The sequence below is a fragment of the Polypterus senegalus genome, chromosome 8 (genome assembly GCF_016835505.1).
Source record: "Polypterus senegalus isolate Bchr_013 chromosome 8, ASM1683550v1, whole genome shotgun sequence".
Classification (NCBI taxonomy): Eukaryota; Metazoa; Chordata; class Cladistia; order Polypteriformes; family Polypteridae; genus Polypterus; species Polypterus senegalus.
Window position 1 is genome coordinate 187,418,910 of NC_053161.1, and position 6,597 is coordinate 187,425,506.

Below are 6,597 nucleotides of genomic sequence, written 5' to 3' on the forward strand. Positions count from 1 at the left end.
TGCATTCTGAACATTAAAACCACATTGTGGCCATACAGGCCAACAAGATCCTCCATCCTATTCACCAAGACAGTCCAAATAACATCAAGTCGAGATGTGAAGGTCCCTAAAACCCTGCACACAACTGCATTACCTGGTCATTTATTCTGTGTGTCTGTGGTTCTTTCTAACATTGGTGTAATACAAGTTTCCAACCGTGCCCCAGTATTACTGTTGAAGAACGTTTTTTAAAGTAATAACTGACTAATTCCTTTCATAATCTCTGTTTGCTTAAACTAAAAAGGTTTAATTTCTTCAATCTGTCCTCACCGCTGATACCTCTTAGTCCTGGAATCAGCTTGGTCCCTCTTCTCTGGACGCCGCTAGACCAGATCTGCACACAGTACTGTAGCGTCCTGGCCAGGTTGAAGTCCAGGGCGGAAAACAAGACTGTTGGGTTGACTGAGGGAGGGCAGAGAAGGGTGCAGAGGACTGACATCGGGGATATGATTGACGGTAAAGAGAGGAAAAGGAGTGGCATACTGAATGGCGGGCACGGAGGCATAGATTTTGCTGGATAGTTCGAGAGAGGAGGGTGGGGTGATGTGAAGGGGTCATACATGTGAAATCAATGGGTTTTGTCTTTTTGCTTCATTAACGGCATCTCCCAGGGCCAGATTCAAAGACAATTTTAAATAGTTCAAGTTCAAAGTTGCTCTTTTGTTTTTACAGTTGTGTATTTTTATTTGACTCTTCCAGTAAACTGTGCTGTGATCCTTTCTTTGCCCTTCTGTGTTTTTTCCTTTTCAAACCTGACATGCTGAGGTCGCTGCAGTATGAAGATCAAACATAAAAAGGTGGACTCCACAATACGCTTTATGTTAATTAGTGTAAAGTGAACAGATCATCTCTCTTTATCAGTTCCAGATGTTTCATGTTTGTTAGGATTTGCTGTTGTGAACTCAGGCTGTTCTTAGCCAAGGCTCACTCAGATACGTTATAATAGAGGACATCCATTGAAGGCATTGCAAGAGTGTCACAGATTTTATTTAAAGAATAATTCCTGACACTGTGTGCTAAAACACCTGTTCTATACATGGTTGCCAAGTCTTTTTCTTAATAATAATAATAATAATAATAATTTATTACATTTATATAGCGCTTTTTTATCAGTTATAACTGCTTCAATTAATTTACCTGTGATGCTTGTTAAATGTTACTGGCCTACAGTTACCAGGATCTGCTCAATCACACTTTCTACACAATGAGAGAATATTCGATGATCTCCATCCTTTGTGCAGACTGCAAAGACTTTTGAAAAATATGCATTAAGGGTTTATATTTCTACTCATTAACCTCATCAAGATAAATATCATTTGGTCCGGGAGTGTCAGTGTGAAACTTGCTTATGTTTGGAAACACACTGAGGCCATTTTTTACACAAAAGTCAGGGTTTATAAAACAGACTTAGTGTAGAAATTACCTTAAAGTTACGGAAGGTTTTGACCATCCATAAGTAAAACATTCTGATGTCTGTCCATCCATCCATCCATTTTCCAAAACTGATCATTTTAAACTATAATGGAATGGGTGTTACATGATTTCTACATGATGGTCTCCAGTTCAGCTCACAATTGCAAGCGGACGGCTCCAGGACATCTAAATTGGCTTATAAGTCGGTCATCACCATGAAAAACGACACAAATACTATGAATGATATCTAACTGACAGACAGCATTTTGTTTTTAAGTTTGTTTGTTTGTTTGTGTATTTTAATTTTGTCAAAATGAGTCCTTTCTAATTTTATGAAGTTAGAGAATGTACTCCTAACATAACACTAATGGGTGACTTAGTTAAGTGATTTAAAAGTTGGAGCGTTTTCTGTTATGCATTTGCTTCATCAAAGAGTCAGATATCACATTTTTGTTCTTTTAAATATTTTTCAACAGAGGTATATATGACATGTGATGAAGATTTGCTCAGACTGTCGTTTGTCCTGGCAGGAATAAGCACTGGACACACGTGTGCTGCCATTTCAGTTGTTTGGTTTTGTGGAAGAATAATTTTAGGGTAACACAGCATTCATCTTAAAATAGCATAAAGGGTTAATAAATGTGGGAAACCAAATAAAGGTCAAGTGAACAACAAAATGTACTCTGAAATATAAGATTTGGTTTAGGAAAAATACTGAGATGGTCAAGTAAATAAAGAATGTACCAGAAGAAAGGCTGATGTAAAATACAAAATGAACTAAAGATGACGAAGAAATCAGCAGATGTCCTATAAACAATGAGAATGGACTGTTGTTATATGCTCAGACATTTCAAGGGTGGTGTCTCATCTCAAAAGGTATAAGAAGAACCAGAATATAATATAACAGACTTTCATTTTATATAAATCATTTGGATGTAAACCAACCAGAGTAAATGTTACGCTGTGTGTAAATTCAGCAGTTTATAAAATGAACTTCTATTCCTTGTTTCTCTGACCATTCTGACCAGGCTGTAACAGACTGTTTCTGATGAACACTCCCTCTAAAAGACAGGAGTAACTGAAAGGTACCATGAACAGCTTTTCTCCTGCCTGATTACTGAAATGTCCTGTTAGAGGATATGTTTTGTGGACGCTGAAGTCGGAAACAACGGGAGACAAAAAACAATTTAAAGTAAAAAGCAATTTCTTTATTTTTGGTAAGTCAAAGAGACTAATGCCCCCAACCCCAGCTTAGTGCCACTGACTGATCAGATCAGACAGCCTGCAGCCTAACGTGGGGCCTCCCTCTATATACCTAGTTTGTGTATTAAACAAAAAAATATATATATATATATATATATATATATATATATATATATATATATATATATATATATATAAATATATATGTGGCAGTTTATTTTCAGTTTATACATAAATTATAATAGCTTGCGACTCCCTGAATTGGAATGTGCACATTGCTTCTTTCAGATAAAGAGGTTATCAAGGCACTCACAGTTTTAAGAAATATGCTCAAATAGTTTTAAGCAAGAATTCAGAAACTGTCACACTGATTTATAATATCACAGGGTGTTCTGTTAGTATCAAGAGGTCAGCATTTTCTCATAAAAGAATGCAAGTTAGTCCCTTATTCTGTGCACAAACTTAATTCTTTATCTACCTAAATGAAGAACAAATCATATACCCTGTAGCAGTAATAAATCATAAAACTCTCTGCAGCATGATTAATACAAAATACAGTCCTTGGTGTTTGTGAGGTAACTACTTATAATCATTAGTTAATAATGTTTTTTCTTTCTCAGTTTCTTTCTTTCTTAAGATGTTAAATTTCGACCACAGGGGTTACAAGTTTAATTTTAGCAACTCAAGGACTTCTGCATCAAGACCTTGTAATTAGTTCATTTTTTATTTCTTGAAATATAATAAAGCAGAAAATAATGTTTATCCTAAATATTTTTATTGTAATATTATTCATTGTTTAGTGCTAAAGAGAAGCATATTATTTCAATCAACCTTTTAAACACTTGAAAAGGATGGCTTCTGTCTCTAATGGCATTTTTTATTATTTTTAAAATTATTTAATTATTGCCTGAATCAACACAGTAAAAAATGAAACACGATTCAAAGTGCCAGAGAGTAGTGATTAAAAAAGTGAGTCAAGCAAGTGAGAATATATAATATACTCTGTAGATTAGACTAAAAACTAAAAATAACTAACTGGGGATTCTTCCATTTGAATGCTTTTCTAATTTTAATTTAATTTTACTGTTTGTAAAGCACTTTGAGCTCCATGAACAGTATGTCTAAAAATGTGCTGCACATATAAATGTTGAAGGTTTTGTTGTTTAAGATCTCCTAAAGCCATCCTGCATGTCAGCTCTTCATAACTGAGCTCCAGCCTCTCCATTCTGAGAAGACCACCAGACGTGTCCTCGTCACAGAACTCACTTTACAGCAGTGTGGACTCGCTACTTTGAAATGATCTCAGTAAGGACACAGTTTATTTATGGAGCACCACTCCTGTGCTCAAAGCACTTCACTTATAATCAGAAAAGGTACAATAGGAATAAAACTAAAGAAAAAGATCACATTAATAACACTGAATAGAAACCAATGCCAAACATTAAACACCAATTAACAGATACATAAATACATGAAAGAAAGGTCTGAATTAGAATCAGAAACAATTAAAGGGTAGAAGAAGAGCAAAATACTACAATTAAGCATTGAACAAATAACACAATTCATAGAACTTATATGCAGAGATGTAAATGTGGACATTAAGGTTACAAGCGATGATAAAGATTGGTGAGTAGGACAGGACTGCGCTTTGTTACCAATCTTAGAGCTGACCACTCATCACTGGCTCTTCATTTGAGGTTCAGTTCAGATCTAACAATCCCAGCCTGACTACCACCCTGACCTGACCTGAGCTAAGCTGCTGTGAAGTTAACAAACCAGTCACCTCATTTAGAGATGCAGGCTCATTACGTGTTTCAAGATTGCAATTCAGATCTAATCAGATGGTTTTGTGCTTTACTGTTGGTGAACTTTGTGCTAAGTAACATCAGCAGCAGATTATTAATTAAGCAGTGAGCCCGTCACTTGTCACATTGTATCCAACAGAGCTGACACAACATGGCATACTCCACTCCAGATCTCTTTTTCTGATATTTGCTTACATCCCCTGCAGCACAGACCTGATCTCCAATCCTACCAGCACATCTGTGACATCCTCAATGCCACTAAGAAACGTTCAGCAACTCAAAGAAATTCCAGAAAAAGAATTGAAAGACTTACAGCAGTGAAACAGCAGTAGCAGCAGACCCCTCGACTCCGGCAGGTGTTGTCAGTTGTGAGGCCGCACCTCACACCACAGCAGGACTCGGCTTGTCTGTCAGCTTACAAGGCTGCTCTTCTACATTCCGACAAACTGAAAGCAAGCATTACAATCTTATGATTAAAAAAGGAATGTTGTCTAGTGAGTCTTTATCTGGTTGCCACTTTACCATCCAGTGCTCCTCTAGCACACTCTTACTGTATCATGGATGTAATTATGATGGTGACATCTGTACGTTTCTTTGGATCCACATTGAGAGTGAGCTGTCAAACCAGACATCATCCTCCTCACAAACAGACCCTCGTCCAGCTCAGTGATGTCCAGTTGAAGTGAGGCCTGCTGATGGACATGATCCCTGCAGCTCTCACCTGAATGTAACCAGTGACTCTTATAAAGACACCTAAACACAAAGCATCCGGCACTTGAACAACAAGACTGAACCCTCAGCCAGTGGCCATTTTGTCAGATTGCTAGTTTTTATGTAGTCTTGGGAGAAATGGCAGGACTGAGTGTCTTCAACTTCAAGGTCAATTTTAAGTTTATTTTCATGTATCAAGTACACAATTCAAAGAAATTCTTAAATGCATGTCTCCCACCACTACTGACAGAAGTGTAAAACAAACAAGAGACAATGCAGTTAAACTCATGTTAGTATGAGAAGATTTGGGCAGCTTAAGGTCACGTGGTCTACAATGGCCAATGAGCAGGTCTAAACACACTAGAGAAGGGGCTCCAAAGTCCTCATCACCTCATCATCTGACTTCAGCTTCTCAGACTCTGAGTGATTTTAATTCTTATGAGGGTCCCCAGACCTTTGGAATCCATTTAAGATCTTCAGCTACCTCCTCACATTAGAAGGTGTTTGATCAGAGACATGCAGGCTTTTTTAAAAGTTCATTTAAAAGGGCGACTCAATTCTCATAAACTTTCTTGTAGTCCAAGCTGCTGCATTGACTTAAATGTATTTCTTATTTGTTTAATGGTTTTGTTATTTTTCAGATATTACTTGCCCTTTAATTTATTTTATCACTTTTGATTTTTTAATGTATGCAATTTTGTGATTTGTGTTTTTTGTTGTTTATTAAGTAGTTATTTGTTATGTTTATGATATTTTTGTATTGTGTGGGTAGAACCTCAGGAGTTGGGATCACCAGAGTGAAACCTGCCGTAGGAAACCAGACATGGTGGTGCGTTGGTCTGACTTAAGTTATTTTAAGGCCTGCAATAATTTTGCTACTTTTGTGTGTGGGACATGACAATACACATATAGTATGTCTGATCTTTGGGCCCAGAATCGCAATCTGAGATGGTAAATAAATTAAATCAAGGTGTTATGATGTTATATCAGTTTAGGAAGATCAAAAATTTACTAGACATAAAAGAATCTTCTTTTTTTCAGCTTCTCCCATTAGGGGCCACCACAGCAGACCATCTGTTTCAATACTTATATGTCCTCTTCATCTTGCTTCTCACACCCACCAACTGCATGTCCTCTCTCACCACATCCATGAACATTCTCTAAAGCCTTCCTATTTCCCTCTTACCTAGCAGCTCCATCTTTAGCACCCAACATCTCTCCTCTGCACTTGTCCAAACCAACACAATCTCATCTCTTTGGCTTTGTCTCCAAACAGTGCTAACCCTCTAATGTCCTCATTTCTAATCCTGTCCATCCTTGTCACACCCAGTGCAAATCTTAGCATCTTTAACTCTGTCACCTCCAGCTCTGTCTCATGCTTTCTGGTCAGTGCCACTGTCTTCAACCCATATGACATAGCTGGTCT